At 37.5% G+C, this 24,187-nt stretch overlaps 1 pseudogene; it reads left to right on the forward strand.

Moving 5' to 3' along the window:
• Nucleotides 1-1,941: 1,941 nt before the first annotated feature.
• The window catches only part of LOC118832146, a 59,443-nt pseudogene continuing 37,197 nt past the window's right edge, over nucleotides 1,942-24,187 (forward strand).

Below are 24,187 nucleotides of genomic sequence, written 5' to 3' on the forward strand. Positions count from 1 at the left end.
GGAGAGTCCCATAGAGTCTTTTTAAGACTTGTATTATTACAACTCTAATCTGTCTAGACTCTCCATCCCCACCACCCAAAAGTAAGCATGCCTTGTAGCTTACTGAATAAGGTGACCCCCTCACCCAGTAGAATCGAAATATCTGAATTGTTCACTGGCTTCTGGATCCAAATAGGTCCCCGCACAGGAACAATGTGAACTGTCTTCTTCCTTCTCCAAGGAGCAGGATGCATCAGGGAATATTCTCTCAATACAGGGTTTAGGACTCTAGAACTCAGGGATATTGACCAAGGCAATCCTGAAAGAAGACTTTTCTCTGTCAGAAGGCTAGATTCTGAGATCATGCTTAAGAAATTCAAAAGCCCCTGTTCTCTACACATAAGAAGCTGGTATCGAGATTAATGTCCTTGACCCCCACCCAACCCCCACATAAGGTGTGTTTCAACTAAAAGTTACCATTGCTACTTCTAATAGAAGTGGTAGAGGAAGGAAAAAATACCCTCCCTCATCTCTTTCTTCCTGTCTTCCTCCTTCATGGACACACACACACACACACACACACACACACACACATACACACATTTTGGAAGAAAGCAGAAATGAAGGCCAAAATTCCTAAGTTAAGAACTCCAGAAAGTGAATAATTGATTTTTAGGCCAGAAGCATGTCCTCAGTCAGCCAAAAAGTAAGAGTTCCTTGTGTCCAGTCAGTTTGATTGGGGAGCTCTTAAATTTTATTAGTGACTCCCCTGGTCCAAGCCCCAACATAGGTTATTATGAGACTTGGGATGTTGGGATCATTAGGACAGTAGCCATGGTGCAAAAATAAACACATTTCATGTGACAAAATCTGAGCAAAGAATGCTTTTTTCTCTTTGAATGTTCTTACTCTTTGAAGTTATTTTTAAAATTAAGCTCGACATCATCAATTAAGTACCTCATATGCCAGACGTCGTTGTAAGCTGCTTGGGGATAGAGGACAATACAATATCTGCCTTCCAGAAGCAACCATTCTATTGAGAGGAAACAATATATACTCATATGAGGAAATACAAAATACATAAAAATAAATTCAAGGTAATTACAGGGGCTATGGCAGGTGATGGCGAGTACTAGATCTTGGGGGAATCAGGAAAGACATTTTATAGGGGATAGCACTATGAGCTGAGATTCGAAAGGACTCAGGGATTCCAAGAGCTGGAGGTTAATAAAGTGAGCCTTTTAGACATTGAGTGCAGACTACACAAAGACACAGAAGTGGGAAATGGAATGTCATCCGGGGGAATGACGAGTAGGTCAGTTTGACTAGAACAAAGACTACATGAAGTGGAATAATGTGCAATCAGCCTGCAAAGAGAGGTTGGAGGCAAACTGTGAAGGAGTTCCAGTGCCAAATAGAAGAGTTTCTATTTTATCTTAAAGGCAATAGAGAACAACTAAAGCTTTTTGAGTGAGAGAATGATGTGATCAGGCCTGTGCTTTGGGAAAATCACTCTGGAAGCTGTGTGAAGGATGGATTGGAGAGGGGAGAGACTCATAACAGGAGACCGACTAGGGAGCAATCACAATAATCTAGATGCAAGGTGATGAGGGCCTGAATTTGAGTTGTTATACTGTGAGTAAAAAGGAGATGAAGGTGGGAGATGTCTTGGAGATAGAATCAACCAGATGTGGCAACTAATTGGATATAGGGAGAAGGAAGAAGGAAGGAGAAGGAAGAGTTGGGGAGGACTACAAGGCTGTGAACCTGGGCAGCTAGCAAAATGGTGGATTCCTCAACAGAAACAGGAAAGTTATGAGGAGGACCGAATTTTAATAGTAAAGATAAGTGATTTTGTTCTAGATGTGTTATATTGGAGATGTCTTGAAGGCAATTTGAGATATGAGATTGGACAGAAAAGTAAGACCTGAATAAGAAGATTTGGGTGCCATATACGTAAGAATGGCTGAACTCATAGAATACGACATGGCTGAAGAGAGTGTTGAGAAAGAAGTGGGTCAAGGACAGAGCCCAAAAGTAGGTAAGTCATAGAAACAAGTGGATGGATGATGACCCTGTAAAGGATACTGATGATCGATTAATCAGGTAGGAGAAGAAGTGCTACAAAAACTCAAAGAGGAGAGAATATTAGGAAAGAGTGGGTAGTCAACAATGTTAAACACTACAGAAAGGTCCTAAAGGATGAAGACTGGGAAAAGCTGGGAGATTTTGTAACAGAGCACAAGTGATTGTGGATAGAATCGTTTCAGTCACATGATGGATATTACATCCAGATTGCATGCAGTTGAGAAAGTGGAGTCAGTGTATAGACAGCTTTTTCTGAGTTTAGCTGAAAGCAAGGAGAGAAATAGGATGATAGCTTAAGGGTATAGCAGAATAATTTTTTCTTTTCTGATTGTATAGAGCCATATGCACAATATAAAACCTCTATTAATGATTACCTAATTATGTTGAAATGTGTAGGCTGGGGGTAGTCATGGCTTCATCCCAAGTATCTGTATCTAGGGGGCATGTTTATTCCCTGCAACAATCTGTAGACTGTCATTTTCATACCTTATAACCTTCCTTGAGCCTACAGCTGGATGGCAATTAAGAAGTTTAGGGGGTATGGGGTGCAGGACCTGGAATTAGGTGAGAATGCAGAGTTGTGGACTGGCAAAGATCAGGGGCAAGAGGAGATGGCTACCCACCTCTACTATCATGACTAACTAGTCTGACTATGACTCTATCTGTGTCTCTGTTTCTGCCTTCTGTCTTTGTCTCTATGTCTTGTTTTTGTTTCTTTGACTCTGTCTCTATCTCTGTGTCTCTGTCTACCTCTGTCTCTGTTTCTGTGTCTCTCTGCCTCTATCTCTGTCTCTTTGTCTGTCTGTATCTCTCTCTGTAAGCCTGAGTGTTACTCCCCTCAGTCTTGTTCAACTGAATTTGCCCCAGGTGCCCAGGATGCTAGTTATAGCTCGTTCCTTGGGCAGCCATTTAATGGAATATTTATTGAATGCCTATTATCTGCCTTGAAATGCTGTCGATATCCACGAAGGAACAAAAAAAACAGTCCCTGCCTTAAAAGAGTTTACAGCCACCTTAGTTTGACCAATATCATAGTCATGCAAACTCATTAGAGAATATTATTGATCACAGAAGGTCAGAGCACCAAGGTCTTGTAGAGATCATTTCATCATAGCCCTACATCTGAGCTGGAAGAGATATTAGAGACAAGCAAGCCATAACTAACATTTTCAGTGCCTGGGTAAGCTGTAGGACTAGCTGAGGCAAGCAGCATGAACTGTGCCCTCTAATCAACTTTATAATTGATGAGATATAAAACTAGAAATAAGATAAGGAGAGAATTTGTCAGGATAACAGCTTAAGGAACAGAATTTCAGAGATGGAAGGAGATCATCTAGTCCAGAGGGGTCAAACAAGGCCCACAACATTGGGAAGTGCCTGAGAACCAGAATAAAATGTAATTGGGAAGTGTTTAACAAAATAAATAAAAATACATTATAACATAGATAATGTTAATATGTGGTTTTCTAAGTTAATCTGCACCAGTTTATTGTACGGTTTAGTGGCCCCCATCTCTATTTAAGTTTGACACCACTGATAGTCCAATCTTTCAAGATACTACTGGGATTACTTCTTACCCTTCTTGGGGAAAATGTTTGCAAAGGAAAGTTAAAAGAGAGACTGCTCTTCCTGAAAGGAGGGAGGAAAGGGGGAAGCTCTGGAGAGAGGATGGTGTGGAGCAAGTTGGGGGATTTCTTTTTTGGGGTGTGAGGTGAGAGAATCAGGGTTAAGTGACTTGTCCAGAGTTACACAGATAATAAGTGCCTGGTCACATTTGAATTCAGGTCCTTCTGACTCCAAGGCTGGTGCTCTATCCACAGCACTGCCTAACTGCCTTGGGGGTTTATTTATGGGTCACTGGGAGGAAGGGAAAGAGAACACAGGTTGTAGTTCTCTTTACCCATAGCTACCAGGAGTAAATCATCTCATCTCTACTACTCAGACAATATCGGACCTCAGGTTCCCTTTACCTCCATCATGCAGAGGATGTAGTGGATAAAATACTGAATTTGAAGTCAGGAAAAATGGGTTTTGGATCCTGCCTCAGACACTTTGTAGCTATGTAATTCTGGGTGAGTCACCTAATCTCTAAAGCACAGAATAGAAGATTTAGACAGCAGGGAAATTTAACATATGCACTCCTTCAGTAGAGACAAAGGGATGGTAGATTTAAGCTGTTAATTGTCTCCAAGACTTTCTAGCCTAACCCCCTCACTTGCTAGATGAGAAAACTGGGGCCATGGGTGGTTATCAGGTCCAACCCACTCATTTTCCAGATGAGAAAACTGAGGCCCAGAAAAGGGTTAAGCTGCTTGGCCAACATCACAGGCAGTGAGTAGAAGAGCTGGGATCTGAACCATAGGACCATAGATTTGGAGCCATTAAGGGACCTTCGAGGTAACAGAGTTCAATACTCTCATTTTACAGATGGGTAAATTGAGGTATAGAAAGTTTAAGTGACTTGAGGAGGCTCATACATCTAGCAATGGTCTGAGCCAGGATTCAACCCAGGTCTTTTGAATTTCAAGTCCAGTGTTGTACGCACCATGTCACTGCCTGCTCAGGTCCTCTGACTCTAACCCCAGTGTTTTTTTCCCCATAGCATCATTCCAATATTTTATTAGGTAAGAACCTGGGGCACAGAAAAGTTCAGTGGTTTGCCCAAAGTCACACAGCATTGGAGTTGGGGTGAAATCCTATGAATCTTGGCTCTCAGTATAGTGCTGAGACCAAATCATGCTGCTGGTCTCCCTTAGTGTTTCTGACCTTTTGTTCATTCCTTCCCAAGGAGTTAGAATGCTCCCTTCCGATTCTTGCCAAAATCATTTTAGGAGCCCAGTGGCCTCAATCTTCCTGGATGAAACTTACACTTTTAACTTTGACAGGTTGTAATAATGCACACTGAGTGCTAGAGTATCCTGGTCTGTATACAACACATCACTGTTATTTTACTGTAATAGCATTAATAATAACAATAATCATGACAAATATGAACCATTACTGCATACCTAGTACTGCAGAAAGTACGAGATACAGGAGATTTAAGGAGATTTAAGGCTTTTACACAGATGGATAAGAGGTTTAATGTTTCATCTGTAATGAATGAAGGGAAATAGAGAGACAGGCAGACAGAGACAGAGAGACAGATATACAGAGATAGAGAAGGGGGGAAGAGGATGGAGGGAAGGGGAGAGAAAGAGACAGAGATAGAGATAATGAAGGAGGGAGAATATCTGGCATTCTAATACCCAAAAACATTATGGGAGGAAAATGTTTAAGTTCTAAAGACATATTTACTGCATTCAGGGTGATTACAAAAGGATTTTTACCTTATGCAAATGCAGATAAAGCTGTTGCCCCAGATGAGCTACTATTTTTTTCAATAACTCAAGGGTATCATTGGTTTTCTCCATGCTGTGGCATCTCACTAGCTTTTCCAAATAACACTAGCTAGATTATACTCTTAATGACCCTCTGTGTTTAAGCATCCTCCATATAGCACTCTCAGAGGTGGAGAGGTACTGTGCAAAATCAAAGAAAACATGACATAATGTTATAACATCCAAAATGGGATGTAAGTCACTGCCAGCACCAGAGCAGGGTGGATACTGTAGCGGCCTGGATAGTACGCTTGGAATTTCATGGGCCAGTGGTCATAATATTTCCATTTCTTGGAAATAGGGTGAAAAAGAAGGTAGGGGAAGGAAAGTCCTTCCTCCCTCAAGGTTTCAGTTCATGGTGTCCTTGCTGTGGATGACCTGAGATCTTCACTCTCTTGATGCATCTGATAAAAGGAAAAGAAAATAGAATATGACAAAAAGAGTGCAGCTGAGAGAAGAGTGAATAACTCAGTTTGGCCAATTTTAAAGCTGTCAACAGCCAATCAAAAAGGGCTACCCCTCCTCTCCCCAACACACACAGTAGGCGATGCAGTGGGCTCTGTGCCTGGCAAACTGGGCACACTCAAAAGGTTCCTTCATGTTAGAACTAGGCATGCCCAAAGAAGCACAGGGTACATATATAATGGGAGGTTACATATACAGTGGGAGGTTCCTAAATGTTTGATGAATATGGAATAATTTTTCCCTCTCAGGTAATGATACACAAGAGCAACATACACAAATGTGATGCACAGATAGTCCTAACCTACTTACTCAACCATGTTTCCTTCAGCACATGCTCAAATCTTATCTACCACTTGAGGAGACATCATGGGCATCATGGTAAAGTAGAATGAGCTGTGTGTGGCTCTGGAGTCAGGATCTGAGTTCAGATTCTGGCTCTTATACTTACAATGAGCCTGAGAAAAACAATCTCTAGGCCTGGGTTCCCTCAGTAGTATAATAAGGGGTTTGGGCTTGATAGCCTTTGAAGTCTCAATTGCCTTGCCTTGCCTTCTCTTCCCTACCCTTCACTTCCCATCTCCCTATCTCATCCAGACCAGAAGCACAGTGACCACCCCTAGGCCCTACACTACTGCTAATTGGCCCAAAGTTTTGACTTGCTCTATTTTTGACCTGAAATGATAACCTCTCCTTAGTCAGCCTGTTGGTTTGTTGCTCCTAGGGGCTTAGAACATTGCTGCCACGCTTAGTGCAGACAAAGGATTGGCTTTAGCCCTACCACAGCTCAGAACTTCCAAATTCAAGTGATCTACCAGACTCATTCTCTCCAAAATCAGGAACCACAGGCATGTATTACCCCACTCAGCTCTAGCTGTCTTTGGCAACTTAAAAAATGTTATGTAGTAAAGTAGAAATGGCGCTGAATTATGCCAAAGGCTCCTGGTTCCAATCCCAGCTTGCAGCTTGCTGCCTCTGTGACCTTGAGGAGGTTGTTTCATATCTCTGGGTCTTAATTTCCTCATTTATAAAAGAGAGGGTTGAAGTAGATGGCCTCTAATAAACCTTCCAAATCTAAAATCTGTGACCTTAACCTACAACATGCTTGCTAAATATTTGTTTGTTGCTTGGTAGCTATTTCACCCATTACTTTCAACTTCCTCTCCCATTTTTAAGATCTACTAGTAAGTAATAAAAGTTTAGCATTGATTTAATTTCCATCTCTCATCCTCTGTAGGAAACATGATACTTTTTATTTGAAAGATTTGTCTTTTCATAGGTGTATGTACTCCCTCTGTGCCGACCATCTGGTGATGAACTTAGGTTCATCTGGTCTTCAATCGAATCATAACTAATATGTTACTTGGTCCATATTCAAAGTACTAACTTTTAGCTTGTTAGGATCAGACAGAGCTTGGACTATGTTAGCATAACCATCCAGAATCCAAGGTTACCCCTGCGTGCCTTGGTAAGTAGAGTGGAGGAAAAATATATGTGTGTATATATATATATATATATACACATATATATATATATACATATATATATATGATTCACACTGAAATATAGATATAGGAATAGATATAGGTATAAACCTAGATCTACATCTAGATATAGATATAGACATATAGTTGGATTTAGAAGTGGTAGAAGTGGACATCAAAAGGGAGGAAGAGAAGCAAAGTGTGGAAAGAATCAATCATCAGTATGAAGCAAGGTAGTATAGTGGAAAGGGCTCTAAATCTGCAACTAGAGGTCCTGGGTTCAAATTCTGACTGATGTTGATAAAATCACTTTATCTCTTTGGGGTCTTAGTTTCCTCATCTATAAAATGAAGGGGCTGGACTAAAAGAAGTGCGAGGCTCCTTCCAACTCTAAATCCTCTAAGGGCCAGCAGACTTAAATGTCGGAGTGGTGGGAAAACACAGCACTGAATATTTCTAAAGTTTAGTGTTTGTCCACTGAGGAAGGGGGAGAATCTGCTCTGTTTGCTTTCTACTAACACTAGTGATATTTTTCTACTGTACTTAATCTCTCTAGTAGCAAAGAAGTTCATCTGAGTGAATGATTGGCAGGCAGGTTTTTAGACACATACCATCTGGTCTTGAGAAAGGTACAAAGCAGCTCTAAAGTAGGGTGAAAGCAGAGAAAGGCTTAATATTTAATTATTATGATGGTTGGACTTTCAAATCCCAAAGTCTTGGTTGATTGGGCTGGCACTTGAAATGATATTTAATGTTCAACATTGCTTTGAGCGAAAATGAGTTCAAATGAGCTAAGGAGAACTTTAATGACCTTTAAAAAACTTTATTGAATAAAATAGAAGGGAATTGGTAGGGCACAGAAGATTTACATTGAAAATGTTTTACAGGGGAAAAAAAAGAGATTTGCCTGAAATCCAGTAAATAGCCAATAAAAATTCACCTTGTCTGTATATTGTCCTAGGAGACACAATCTCATTTACATTTATTAGAAGTAATGATGTAGTGTCCTGCAGATAATTAACACAATAAAATGCTGCTAATTTCACAGTGTCATTATAAAATTTGCCAGTTCAAATTAGAAAGTGATTAACCCTCTGAGTGAGGCAATGACATTTCCATTCCCTGTCTGTGAATTAAATTTGCAAGGAATTTCCACCCCCAAACCCCATCCTCTGCAAGAGTTCCTCTCTCTAACCAGTCTTCCTGCCAATGTCCTTTACCTTCCTCACCTAACCTACTGAAGGCTGCATCTTCTCCACTGAATTAGTAAAATTCATTCCATTTTTATACATAGCACCAGGAGCTTTCAATACAAACATGGATGTATCTGAAAATGAGGGAATAAAGTCATCTTTTAGAAACATTTTTAAAGAAAGAAATAGTAATCTGACATAAGTAGAAGTTCATTGGGTAATAAACTTCTTGTTGGTGCATGCAAGGAAAGAAGATTTTCCATTAATGAGGTGCCTTTAGAATGAGCTTCATTTCATTTAATGACTGTAAATCCTTAACCTTTTGCCTGGACACTACTTCATCCATTTACTGTATATCTCTCTTCCACAACCAAGTTTAATTAATTCCTTAAAAAGGAATAAACTCATTAAAAGAATAGATTTATGGTGCCACATTTTAAATATTCTTACTCAACTGAAATCCTCTTAAAGAATATTTAATGAGGGAATGATATTTTAAATGAATGAAAGGTTGAGTTAATGATGGAATAGTCTGACCTGTTAAAACAACTATTAATTGAATAAACCTAATGCATGAATTTATAATGCTGTGAAAAATATGGTGGCAAGCCCTTTCCCCCTCCTTTCTCCCCTCCCCATTATAATGAAGCCAGGCTAAGAAGGAAATTAGAAGTATGAGCAGGACTCAGTTTTCAATTGTAAGGATTTGTTTGCAAAGACTTGAAGCTTACTGGCTAAATTCAGTGAACAAGTAATGGGATGTGATCAGACGACTCTCAAACATTCCATTCTAAGTAATTTCCTCAATTTCCAATACATTCCTGAGTGGGTTTGGTACTGTGTTTATGTGCTATTATTTAGTTGGAGAAGTTCTGTGAGATTTCAGGGATTGTCTTGTGTTTATATCCGTACTTTCTTGCACACAGAGTATAGTAAATGATTAATAAGTGTTTGCTGATTGCTATCTTATAATGGGTCCTTCTGTGACATGTTGAGAAAGCCACTGGTTGGGAATTAAGGCAAGCTGGGGTTACAGTTGTGGTTCGACCATGTGGCAATAAACAATTTATTTCTCCTTTTGTGGCCCAGGTTTCTATTTGTAAAACCAGAGGGTTCAACTAAATGATTGTCATTTGACACTTTTATCTTTGACACTATATTAGACTCATGCACTTTCAGCTCAAAAATTCTCTGATTCCATATTTAAGCAATAATAATAACTCGCATTTGTATAACATCTTTAGATTTACAAAGTACTTCCTTCACAGCAGTCGTGTGAGATAAAGCATGTAAATATTGTTCCCATTTTCCAGAGGGAGAAACTGAGACTAAGAGAGTTTAAATGACTTGCCAAAAAAAGTGACTTTTTGGCACTCTCAGGCAGTAAGCATCACAGCTAGATTTCCCACCATGACTCTAAGTCCAGTTTTCTATCCACTATACCACAATGCTCATAAATAATCTTATGAAGTAGATGGCACAACAGAGAAACTAATCAAGTGGTCAAGATTAGTTGTTCAGTCAGTTAGTCAGTCAGCAAGCTTAGGAAAGAAATCAGCTTTCCCAGGCTAACTTCCACCTACCACTCACTTCATTTTAAATGTTCTTATTGGGGATAGCTCTGTCTGCCACTGACGGGCTATCACAATAAGTGTTCTGAGTTAAACTCTTCATGTCTAGTCTCTAGACAGTCTTAGAGCGAATCTGATTTTGTCAGTATATATCCTGAAAAATAAATATATGATTATTGTTATTTTGAGAGAAGTTTTGTTCAGAATCAGCAACTAGCAGATTTGGAAGGTTCTGAAGAGCCTATCTGTTCCAATCTGTAGGTGGAATTCCCTCTATAGCATACCTCAAAGGTTAGCAAACTATGGTCTGCAGTTGTTTTTTGTATAGCCCATGATTTAAGAATGGTTTTTAAATAAAGTTTTATTGCATTTTAAAATGTAAAAAAAATTGTGGGAGACTAAGGGAAATAAAAAAAAATAGCTTTCATCAAAAAATGTAAAAACAAAAACATTCTTCGCCTACAGGATTGTCCAAAAAAAGGTAGTGGCCCAATTTTGGGCCACCAGTTTGAATCATAGCTTGCTGAACCCTTCTATACATGAATGCAATTTTCTATGAATATCTCTAGAGGGAGAACCCTTTACCTTCTGCTTTTGGACAGTTTTCATGGTGATGACTTTCAAAAAAAAGTTATTACACTTAGCCAAGGTCTTCCTCTCTGCAACCTCCATTTCTTATCCTGGTTGTATTTTCTGGGCTTTGGAAGACTGAGTATAATCCCTCTTTCACATGGTAATGCCTAAAATACTTGAAAACAGCTGTCTTGTGCCCACGAAGTCTCTTATCCAGGCCAAACTGCTCTATTCTTCAATAGATTCTCATATAGCTATTCTCTTTGCCATCCTATTCACCTTCCCATGGGTAATCTCTGGCTTATCAATGGCCTTCTTAAAATGTGTCATACAAAGCTGAACTCAAAATTCCAGAAGTTATCTGATCAGGCTAGATTCCAATAGGATCATTTCACCCATAGTCTAGACAATATTCTTCTCAGTGTAGCCAAAGCTTGGTTGACTCATATAATGAGTTTTCAGTCCACCAAAACCCATAGGTAAATTTCAGATGAATTGCTCTCTAGCCATGTCTCCATGCTCTTGTCTTTGAAAATGTGATTTTTTTTCACTTAAATGAACTTTATGCCTAAACTTATTAAATTACACTGAAATGGATGTGGCCCAATATCCTAGCCTATCAAGACATTTTCAAATCCTCACTTTGTCATGTAATATATTATCTATTCCTCCTAGGTTTATTCTGTAAATAAATTTAATAAACCTTCCATTTATGCCTTTATTCAAATCATTGATTAAAAATATTAAGCAACATAAAACAAAGGCAGGACCACTGAGGCATTGCTCTAGAGATTTGTGAGCTCTTTAAATTAGAGCTAGAAAAAACCTTACAGATCATCTAGTCCAACCTTTTTTAAAATTATAATATGAGGAAATTGAGACCTAGCAAGATTAAAGGATTTGGGTCAAAGTCACTTGGAGAATAAGGGGCAAAGGGAAGACTTGAAATAACGTTGTCTGACATCAAAGTCCGCCAGATTTTGAATGAATCATATTTTCCTCCCATGTAGACCCACCCTCCAAGTTGACATCAGATCATGAAAAATCATCTTTTGGCTTCATTAATGTATCCAGTTCTGCAGCTACTGAACCAAATGCTCTCTCTTAATCTAGGTTTTCTGTGACCTTGTTCTTTCTTGATTTGCCTCTGAATTAGAGCCAATCATATCAACAGTCTATAAGAATGTCCTCTGTATGAATTCTAGAAGATTTAAAAGGAAGAGACTTGACCAATCTGTCCTCCCCATTTCAATTTCTACTTTGACAATGAAAGTCTTGCCAAGCCAGTGATTATGTGGTAACTCAGTATCGACACTAGGCAAGGAAACATGATAAAACCCACATATAACATTTGTTGAAATGATATTTATTAAAGTATATTCTGTATAGCTGACCAAAGTTTCAGAAAAGCTAGAGACAGCAAGAGAGGCAGTGATGTGATCCTCCAAATTGGCATCCAAATTCGGGTGGACGTATGGAAGGTCCCAAGGTGACGTCCCAGTTTTCCCTCTTTGTATGGGAAAAAGTTTCACCTCTGATGTTTTACAAATGCTCCCTACTTTTTTTGGCTCCAAGATGATGATTGGTGAGGACCAAGGAATAATTTGCTAGTTCTGCCTCTGGATCTATGCCCTAAGATTTTTGACCCCTGTAAATGCTTGAAGGAGATGAGAGGAATAAGATTGGAATATTCCTTCATCTATTCAAAATCGTCTAACATAGTAGACATGGAGAAAATTCCAGTTATCATATGGTCATTTGGTTCCATGGATACATTTTCAATGAAGTTCTAATTGGGGAGAATGGTGGAATTATTGAGCTCCTTGAAGGCAAGGACTGTCTTGCCTTTCTTTGTATCCCCAACATTTAGCATAGTACCTAGTATACAGCAGGCACTTAATAAATGTTTATTGATTGACTGACTTATGTACATAAGTACTAAAAGTGCCCTGGCTAAATAAGGAGAATGCAGAATACTGAATTAATTCCTCAATGCTATTAATTAACAAGCACTCATTGAGCACCTTCATTGTGTCAGGCACTATACTGGGCACTGGGGATATAAATATAAGGAATGAAACAATCTGCTCTCAAGAAGCTTACATTCTAATAGGAGAAACAACAGATACAGCTAAGTACAGCTAAGCTATTAAAGCTCAAAACTTCACATAAGCATACACATAATGAATAAAAAAGAATAAATACAAAACAGTCAAAGAGGAGAGGAACTAGCAATTGGAAGGGATCAAGAATAGCTTCATGACTGGTCCAACCATGATGAAAAATAATTTGGAACTATGCCCAAAGGGCTAAAAAGCTGTGCATACATTTTGACCCAGCAATATCACTAGTATGTCTGTACCCCAATGAGATCAAAGAAAAAGGAAAAGAACCTATATGTACAAAAATGTTCATATTTTGTGGTGGCAAAGAATTGGAAAATGAGGGGATGCTCATCAATTGGAGAATGGCTGGATGAGATGTGGCTTATGATTGTGATGGAGTAGTAGTGTGCTGTAATAAATGGCAAGAGAGATGGTTTCAGAAAAAAACCCAAAAAACATGACAAGTCCTATACGAACTGATGCAAAGTGAAGTGAGAAGAACCAGAAGATCACTGTGCACAGTAATAGCAATGTCGTAATGATGATCAGCTGTGAAAGACTTGGCTACTCTAATCAATACAATGATCCAACATAATTCCAAGGACTTTTGATGAAAAAATGCTATCCATCTCCAGAGATAGAGAACAAATGAACTCTAAGAGTAAATTGAAGTATAATTTTTCACTTTTTTGATTTTTTTGTGATATGGCTAATACAGAAATATGTTTTGCATGATTTTACAGGTATGATTTATATCATTTTACTTGCCATCTTAGTGGGTCAAGGAGGGAGATAATGTGGAACTCAAAATTCAGAAAGAAAAGAATGATAAAAATAAACAACACATTTTTAAAGTAAAAAAAAGAAGGGGAGACTTTGGGTTGAATTAAGGTTTTTTAAAAATTAGTTTCATGCAAAAGAGGGTCCTTCAGCTGCACCATGAAGGAAGAGGGATCATAAGTCCTAGAGGTGAGGAGGGAGCACATTCCAGGCATGGAAGACAGTTCAAAAACACAAAGAAGGAAGAAGTGCTATATGTGAAAAAACAGAGAGAGGACATTTTGGCTGGATCACAGAGGACAGAAGTGAGAGTAATATACAATGAAAACATGTATGTGTAAAATGTAAATATAAGTTGAGGCAGGTTGTGAAGAGTTTTAAAAGATACACAGAAGAGTATATATTTTGTCCTAGCAGCAATTTGGAGCCACTGGGATTTATTGAGTAAGGCAATCAAATGGTTAGATCTGAGACTGAGGATAACTGCTTTGGCAGCTAGACTAGGAGAGGGAGGGAGAGAGCATGAGAGCAAGAAAGAGAGAGGGAGAGAGGGAGAGAGAGAGAGAGAGAAACTGGAAGCTGGGAGACCAATTAGGAAGTGGTTGCAATAATCCAGGTGAGAAGTTATGAGGTCTTAAATTATGTGTGAGAGGAAAGGATTCAAATGGGAGAGAGGTAGAAAAAACAAGAGTTGCAACTGAATGAATATGTGGGCTGAGATGACTGAGGAGTTAAAGATAATGCTGAGGTTACAAATTCAGAAACATGAAACAATGGTGTGCTTTCAACAGAAATATAGGCATTTGGAAGAGAGTGGATTCTGAGGGAAAGATGAATTTAGTTTTTGCCATGTTGAATTTGGCATCTTTAACACATCATGGTTGAAATTTCTAATAGTCATTTGGCAATTTGTAACTGAAGCCCAGGCAAGAGACCGGAATTAGATATATTGATCTGAGTCATCTGACTTGAGATGATAATTGAATTTATATGAATGATAAAATCACTGAGAGGAGGCACTGAGAGGATAGAGAAGAGGGCCTAGGGCAGATATCCACAGCTAGGGGAAAATGATACGGATGATGAGTCAGCAATGAAGACTGAGAAGGAGCAATCAGTCAGTTAGGAGGGGAAAATAGTGTCATGAAAATCCAGAGAGGAAAGACTATCCAAGAGGAAGGGGTGGGTCAGTAGCATTAAATCCTAAAGAGAGATTAACAAGTATGAAGACCAGGGAAAGATCACCAGATTTTGACAATTAAAAAAATCACTAGTTCTGCCTCTCAGCTTCTTTTTTAAAAATTTTAAAAAAATATTTTATTGATACTTTTATGCTTTTTTTAAAATATTTTTTCCAATTACACATTAAAACAATTTTAATGTTTGTTTTTTAAAATTTTGAGTTCTAAATTCTCACCCTGTCACCCTCCCTTCCTCCTTCCTTGAGAAGGCAAGCAATTTGATTAGACTATGCATGTGCAATAGTGCAAAACATATTTCTATATTAGCCATGTTGCAAAAAAATAAAATACAAAGACCAAAAAAACCAAAAAGCAAAAACCAAGAAAAATGAAGAAAGTTTTTTTTTTTTTAAAGTCTGCTTTGAGCTGCACTCAGCTGCACTCATAAGTCTTTTGGGATTGTTTAGAATCATTGTACTGCTGAGAATAGCTAAGTCATTCCACAAATGATTTGTACAACATTGCTATTACTATGTATAATGTTCTGGTTCTGCTCACTTCACTTTGCTTTAGCTCATGTAAGTCTTTCCAGGTTTTTCCAAAAGCATCTCCTTTTCATTTCTTATACCACAATATTGTTCCATCCTATTCATATACCACAACTTTGTTCAGCCATCCCTTGATTGAAAGGCATTGGAATCCTCAGTTCACAATTCTTTGCCACCACAAAAAGAGCTGCTTTAAATATTTTTGTACATGTCGGATATTTTGCTTTTTTTTTTTCAGCAATTTCAGCTAATGTTTATTGTTCTAGTGTGAATTCCATATAGATTGAGAACTTGAAAATTTAAAAAAAATTGACACATCACAATTTCATCTTATTAAATGGATCATAGCAAAGTAGGATTTCAGTTCTTTTGTGATATATCACATATTAATTTATTTTTTTCAATATTTCAAGAATTCATGATTTATTTGATCTGCATGCCTTCACCATCATAGACTCTACACAACTTGGCATTTGTTCTTTATGAGTTGTTATAGAAAAAAAAATCATCTGTTAGCCAGTCTTTTGATGTTGAGCCTCTGGGGGCTCAATAAAGCTGGTCATCCATTGACAGATACATTATGAGACCTGTACTCAAATCTGTTACACTAGCAGTTTTTTTGAAAGAGAAAACTCTATTTTTGTATTTTTAGTTTACAGTACTTGGTTCTACATAATTTTGAGTTCCAGATTTTCTTCCCTCCCTCCCCACCTTCCTCCCCAAGATGGCATGGAATCCGATATGTCTTCTATATATAACTTCTCATTGAAATTATTTACACACTAGTCAAGTTGTGGAGAAGAATTATGACCAATGGAATGTATCATGAGAAAGAAGAAACAGAACCAAAAAAACCCCAAAAACAAAAACAAAAGAGAGAAAAAATGGGGGAAAAAGGTGAGCATAAAGTGTGCCTCAACCTGCATTCATACTTCATAGTTCTTTCTCTGGATGTAGATAGTATTCTCCATCATGAGTCCTTTGGAGTTGTCTTTGCACCTTGTGTTGCTGAGAAGAGCAAAGTCTATCAGGGTTAGTCCTCACAGAATCCATATATCTGTGGTTGTGTATAATGTTCTCCTGGCTCTGCTCCCCTCACTCAGCATTACATTGTGTAGTTTTTTTCTAGGTTATTATGAAGTCCATATTTCTTATAGCCCAATAGTATTCCATTACCTTCATATACCACAACTTGTTCAGCCATTCCCCAATTGATGCGCATCCCCTTGATTTCCAATTCTTAGCTACTACAAAAAGAGCAGCTATAAATATTTTGTACATATGGGTTCTTTTCCCACTTGTGTGATCTCTTTGGGACACAACCCTAAAAGTGGTATTGCTGGGTCAAGGGGTATGAACATTTTTACAGCCCTTTGGGCATAGTTCCAAATTGCTCTCCAGAATGGCTGGATCAGTTCACAACTTCACCAACAATGTAACAATGTTCCAATTTTCCCACATCCTCTCCAGCATTTATAATTTTCCTGTTTCGTCATTTTAGCCAATCTGACAGGAAAGATGTGGTACCTAAAATTGTTTTGGTTTGCATTTCTCTAATCAGTAGTGATTTCAAGCATTTTTTCATATGCTCATAGATACCTTTAATTTCATCCTCTGAAAACTGCCTGTTCATATCTTTTGACCATTTCTCAAATGGGGAATGACTTGTATTCCTATATATTTGGCTCAGTTCCCTATATATTTTAGAAATGAGCACTTTATCAGAGACACTGGTTGTAAAAATTTTCTCCCAATTTTCTGCTTCCCTCCTAATCTTTGTTGCATTGGCTTTTTTATGCAAAAACATTTCAGTTTAACATAATCAAAATTATCCATTTTGCATTTTGTAATGCTCTCTATCTCTTGTTGTGTCATGAATTCTTTTCTTTTCCATAAATCTGATAGGTAAACTATTCCTTGCTCACCCAAATTGCTTATATTACCAGCTTTTACTCCTAAATCATGAACCCACTTTGACTTTATTTTGGCATATGGTGTAAGATATGGGTCTATGCCCAGTTTTTGCCCTACCATTTTCCAGTTTTCTCAGCAGTTTTTGTGAAATAGTGAATTCTTAGCCCAGAAACTGGCTTCTTTGGGTTTATCAAAGAGTAGATAGCTATAGTCATTGACTTCTCCATCTTGTGTACCTATCACTGATCCATGACTCTGTTTCTTAGCCAGTACCAGGTAGTTTTGATGACTGCTGCTTTATAGTACAGTTTAATATCTGGTATGGCTAGGCCACCTTCCCTAGCATTTCTTTTCATTAATACCCTAGATATTCTAGACCTCTTGTTCTTCCAGATGAATTTTGTTATTATTTTATCCAGCTCTGTAAAATAATTTTTTTTTGTAGTTCGATTGGTATGGCACTGAATAGATATATTCATTTAGGTAAAATTGTCATTTTTATTATATTAGCTCAGCCTAACCATGAGCAACTGATATTTTTCCATTTATTTAGATCTGACTTTATTCGTGTGAAAACTGTTTCACAATTATGTTCGTATAGTCCCTGGGTTTGTCTTAGCAGATAGACTCCCAAATATTTTATACTCTCTACAGTAACTCTGAATGGAATTTCTCTTTCTATCTCTTGCTGTTGGGCTTTGTTAGTAACGTATAGGAATGCTGAGGATTTATGTGGGTTTATTTTATATCCTGCAACTTTGCTAAAGTTGTTTATTATTTCAAGTAGTTTTTTACTTGAATCTCTAGGATTCTCTAAGTAAATCATCATATCTGCAAAAAGTGATAATTTAGTTTCTTCTTTGCCTATTCTAACTCCTTCAATTTCTTTTTCTCCTCTTATTGCTACAGCTAATGTTTCTACTACCAAATTGAATAGTAGGGGTGATAATGAACATCCTTGTTTCATCCCTGATCTTATTGGGAATGCATCTAACTTATCCCCATTACAAATAATGTTTGTTGATGGTTTTAGGTACATGCTATTTATAATTTTAAGGAAGTCTCCATTTATTCCTATGCTTTCTAGTGTTTTTAATAGGAATGGGTGTTGTATTTTGTCAAAGGCTTTTTCTGCATCTATTGAGATGATCATATGGTTTCTGCTAGATTATTTTGTTGATATGGTCAATTATGCTAATAGTTTTCTTAATATTGAACCAGACTTGCATTCCCTAGAATAAATCCTACCTAGTCATAGAGTATTATTCTCATGATAATTTGCTGCAATCTTTTTGCTAATATTTAAAATTTTTGCATCAATATTCATTAGGGAAATTGGTCTATAATTTTCTTTCTCTGTTTTGACTCTACCTGGTTTGGGTATTAGTACAATATTTGTGTCATAAAAAGAACTTGGTAGGACTCCTTCTTCACTTATTTTTTTCAAATAGTCTACAAAGTATAGGAATTAATTGTTCTTTAAATGTTTGATAGAATTTACATGTAAAACCATGTGGCCCTGGAGATTTTTTCCTAGGGAGTTCATTGATGGCTTGCTCAATTTCTTTTTCTGAGATGGGGTTATTTAGAAATTTTACTCCCTCTTCTGTTAACCTGGGCAATTTATATTTTTGTAGATATTCATCCATATCCCTAAAGTTGTCAAATTTATGGGCATACAATGGGGCAAAATAATTCCTAATTATTGTTTTAATTTCCTCTTCATCGGAGGTGAATTCATTTTTGATACTGGTAATTTGATTTTCTTCTTTGTTTTAATCAAATTGACCAAAGGTTTATCAATTTTATTGGTTTTTTCATAAAACCAGCTCTTTATTTTATTTATTAATTCAATAGTTTTCTTGGTTTCAATTCTATTAATTTCTTCTTTGATTTTAAGTATTTCTAATTTGGTATTTAATTGGGGATTTTCAATTTGTTCTTTTTCTAGATTTTTCAGTTGCATGCCCAATTCATTGATCTCCTTTTTCTCTATTTTCTTCATGTAAGCATTTAGAGATACAAAACTTCCCCTAAGAACTGCTTTTGCTGCATCCCATAAGTTTTGGTATGTTGTCTCATTATTGTCATTCTCTTGAATGAAGTTATTAATTGTTTCTCTGATTTGTTCTTTATCCCACTCATTCTTTAGAATTAGATTATTTAGTTTCCAATTAATTTTTAGCTTATTTTCCATGGTTGTTTATTACAAATAATTTTTATTGCATCATGATCTGAAAAGTATGCTTTGACTACTTCTGCCTTTCTGCACTGGATTGTGAGGTTTTTATGCCCTAGTACATGGTCAATTTTCAAGTATGTGTCGTGCACCACTGAGAAGAAAGTATATTCCTTTTTATCCCCATTCAGTTTTCTCCAGAGGTCTATCATATCTGTCTTTTCTAAAATTCTGTTCACCTCCTTAACTTCTTTCTTATTTATTTTGAGGTTAGATTTATCAAGTTCAGAGAGGGGGAAGTTGAGGTCTCCCATTATTATAGTTTTTCTGTATATTTCTTCCTGTAACTCCCTTAACCTCTCCTCTAAGAATCTGCATGCCATACCACTTGGTACATATATGTTAAACAATGATATTGCTTCATTGTTTATGGTGCCTTTTAGCAGGATGTAATGTCCTTCCTTATCTCTTTTAATTAAATCTATCTTTCCTTTTGCTTTGTCTGAGATTAGGATTGCTACACCTGCTTTTTTTTTTTTACTTTAGCTGAAGTGCAATATATTTTACTCCAGCCTTTTACTTTACCCTGTTTGCATCCCCCTGTTTTAAATGTGTTTCTTGTAAACAGCATATTGTAGGATTATGGTTTTTAATCCATTCTGCTATCTGCTTCAGTTTTATGGGAGAGTTCATCCCATTCACATTCACAGTTATGATTTCTATCTGTGTCTTTTTATCCATCCTATTTCCCCCCATTTGTGCTTTTATTTCTCCCTATCCCCTTCCACTCTTCAACAAAGTTTTGCTTTGACTGCTGCCTTCCTCAGTTTACCCTCCCTCTTGATTCTCCTCCCTTATCTTGCCATTTTCCACTTGCTACTTTTTCCCTCCCTTCTGACCACCTCCCCACCCTCTTTTTCCCCCTTTCCCCTCCTACTGCCTGTAGGACAAGTTAGATTTCTATACTTATCAGAGTATGTTATTCCCTTCTTGAACCAGATCAGATGACAGTAAAGCTCAAATACTGCTTTTCTCCCTCTCTTCTTTCCCTCTACTATAATGTGTTTTGTGCCTCTTCATTTGATGCAATTTACCCTTTTCTACTACCTCCTTCCTTCTTCTCCCATAATCCTCCCTTTACATCTCTTAATTATGTTTTTTATCCTTATATCATCTATTTTATACAGACGTTAACAGTCTATGTGTATCCTTTTCAATTGTCATAATAGTTATACTATTCTCAAAATTGACATATATATGTATATATAACATACATTAGATGATACAATCCTACATAAAGATGCAAATAATTTGCCCTTATTGATTAATAAGGTTTGTGGGGGTTTTTCCCCCTGTTTACCTTTTTATGTCTCTCTTGAATGTTGTATTTGAAGATCAAATTTTCCATTGAGTTCTGGCCTTTTCATCAGGAAGGTCAAGAATTCCCTTATTTCATTGAATGTCCATCTCCTTGCCTGAAAAATCATGCTTAATTTTGCTGTGTAGTTGATTCTTGGTTGTAGTCCCAGGTCCTTTGCTCTTCAGAATATCATATTCCAATTTCTCCTGTCACTTAATGTAGAAGCTGAGAGATGTTGCGTGATCCTGACTGTAGTTCCACAATATTTGAATTGTTTCTTTTTTGGCTGCTTGCCGTATTTTCTCCTTGACTTTGTAATTCTGAAATTTGGCTATAATATTTATTGGTGTTTTCAATTTGGGATCTCTATCTGGGGGTGACTGGTGGATTCTTTCAATGACTGTTTTACCCTCTGGTTCTAGGACTATCTTTGATAATTTCTTCAAAGATACTGTCAAGGCTCTTTTTTTTTTCTCATCATGGATTTCCAGTAGACCAATAATTCTTAAATTGTCTGTCCTGGATCTATTTTCCAGGTCAGTTGTTTTTTCAATAAGATATTTCACATTTTTTTTCTATTTTTTCATTCCTTACATTTTGTTTGACTACTTCTTGATGCCTCATAGAGTCATTAGCTTCCACTTGCTCAATTCTAATTTTTAATGAGTTTCTGTCTTCATTTTGCTTTTGAGTCTCCTTTTCCAATTGGTTAATTTTACCTCTCAGAGTGTCATTTTCTCTATTTATATTCTGAATCTCTATAGAACATTTTGCCAATTTTGTTTTTTAAGGACTTGCTTTCGTCAGTGTTTTTTTTTCCATTTTTTCTTTTACCTCCATAATTTGATTTTTAAAATCTTCCTTTAGCTCTTCCAGTAATGCTTTTTGGGTTTGAGACCAGTTCACATTCCCTTTTGAGGTATCAGATGCGAGTATAGTGTCATTGCTATCGTCTTCCAAATTGGTATTTTGATCATGCCTGTCTCCATAAAAAGAAGCAATGGTCCTCGGTTTTTTTGTGTGTGTTCTTCTTCATGTTGGTTAGCCTTTTACTGGCTTTACAATGAATTTCTGCTTTTGGGGCTCAGGGCTCTCTGTATCAGGTTTCTTATTCTGGGGATTGTGAGTCTAGTTACTGGCTTCATGAATTATAGCCTTCAGTTTCCTGAGGTGTTGGGGAGGGGTCTGGCTGCCTGAAGTCTTCTCTTCCCCTGGGGTTGCTCTCCAGCACTGTTGAACTTCAGCAATGGTCTCAGCTCTTTGTTGTTTGTGCTGGTGTCTGCCACTTCTCTTGGGGGTGTTACGGTATGTCTGGGCTTTTGGTGTTGACCCCTGGTGGCTCTACCCCTCTGGGACTCAGGAACTCCCACTGCTTGGCCACTGAAGCTCCACTTCTGTCTCCTCTATTCCAACGTTTTTTTCCCATGGAATTCTCTGGGTGGGGGCCAGGGTGGGGGGAGGGATCAGAGCCATTTAGATGGCCATTATGTCTCCTGGAAGTTCAAGAAGACCCATTTCATACCTTTGAGCTGCAAGCCTCAGTAGTTGATGTCTTACAGCTGGTGGCATTGCACTGCTGCCTCTCATCACTTTCACAGACTGCCTTCCTGTGTTGGAAGGCCTGGAGATCTCTGCTAGTTTTGGGCACCCAGCTTTCTCCCAGCCTGTCTCGCACATTGGTTTCTGTAGCCGCTTCCGCTTCGGTGCTGTCTGGAGCACCAAGCGTTCTCCCAGTCTACAGATTCATCCCATTGGCCTTTCGGATTCTCCTGGCTTGGAAATTTTCCTCACTCAGACTACTCACAGTTTCTAACTCTCTCAAATCTGCCCAGATTCACTTTTTTATAGGAATCTGACAGAACTTGTGAGAGAGCTCTGGTAAGATGCTGTTTTTACACAGCCATCTTGGCTCTGCCTATGACATTTTGCTTTTTAAAAATTTTTTTTGGATACAGACCTAGTAATGGTATTGCTAGGTCAAAGGGTAGGAACAGTTTTTTAGCCCTTTGGGCATAATTCCAAATTGCTCTCCAGAATGGTTGAATCAGTTCACAACTTCACTAACAGTCCATTCATGTACCAATTTTCCCACTTCCCCTCTAATTTTTGTCTTTTTTCCTCTTCTATCATATTAGCCAATTCAATAACTGTGAGGCAGTACTTCAGTGTTGTTTTAATTTGCATTTCTATAACCAATAGTGTTTTAGAACTTTTTTCTTATCACATATAGCTTTTATTGATCCTTCTGAAAACTGTTGATTTCCTTTGATAATTTCTCAATTAAGGAATAATTTGTATTCTTGTAAATTTGACTCAGTTCTCTATATATTTGAGAAATGAAACTTTTATCATAGAAACTTGCCGCAAAAATTTTTTCAGTTATGATTACTGTGTATTTCCCTCCATCCTATTCCCCCCTCAACCCATTTATCTTTCCTCTATCCTCTCAAGTTACATTTATTCAAAAATTTCTTCCTCAATCTACCCTCCCTTCTAGCAACAGCCCTCCCTCATTCTCTTGTCCCTTCCCCCCTACTATCCTTTAGGGTAAAAAGGATTTCTATACCCATCATGTGTTTCTGTTATTTCCTCTTTAAACCAGTTCCAATGAGATTAAGGTTCACGTGCTCCCTTTCCCCAGCTCTCTCATCTTCCCCTCCACTATAAAAGCTCTTTTGCACCTCTTTTATGTCAGATAATTTAGTCCCATTCTACTTCTTCCTTTCCCCTTCCCTTCTCCCAGCACATTCTTCTTTCTCATTTCTGAATTTTGTTTTTTTTTTAAAATAATGATCCCATTATATTCAACTCACAAGGGTGCCCTCTGTCTGTATATATCATCTTCATTGCCCAATATAGATCCTCCCCCATTAGATCCTCCCTCATAACAAAATTTTTATTTAAAATTTCTAAAATAACCATCACATTAACCATATATATGTATCCAACAGTATCTGCAACAATCCATACCCATAGTGTCCCTACTTCTTCCATGAAGTGTTAATTTTTCTCTTCAATTTATAGTAATAACATTCAGCATCATTTTTTTTTACATTTTGTAGTCTTGAGTATGTTTCTTTCCTGGTTCTGCTAACAATATTCTGCATCAGTTCATTTAAGTCTTCCCATGTTTCTGTGAATTTCTCACATCTCTTATTTTTTCTCATGCAAAAAATTTCTATCACATTCATGTGCCACAAGTTGCTTAGCTCTTTCCCAACTGATGGGCACCTACTTTGTTGGCATGAATATTTTGATATATATGCATATCTGAGATATTTTTTCCATCTTTGCCATCCTTGACATATGTATTAAGCAGTGGGATCTCAGGATCAAAGAATGTGGAGATATTGACACTTTTTAGCTTAATTACACATTGTCTCAATTCTT

This window comes from Trichosurus vulpecula, chromosome 9, assembly GCF_011100635.1.
Source record: "Trichosurus vulpecula isolate mTriVul1 chromosome 9, mTriVul1.pri, whole genome shotgun sequence".
NCBI lineage: Eukaryota > Metazoa > Chordata > Mammalia > Diprotodontia > Phalangeridae > Trichosurus > Trichosurus vulpecula.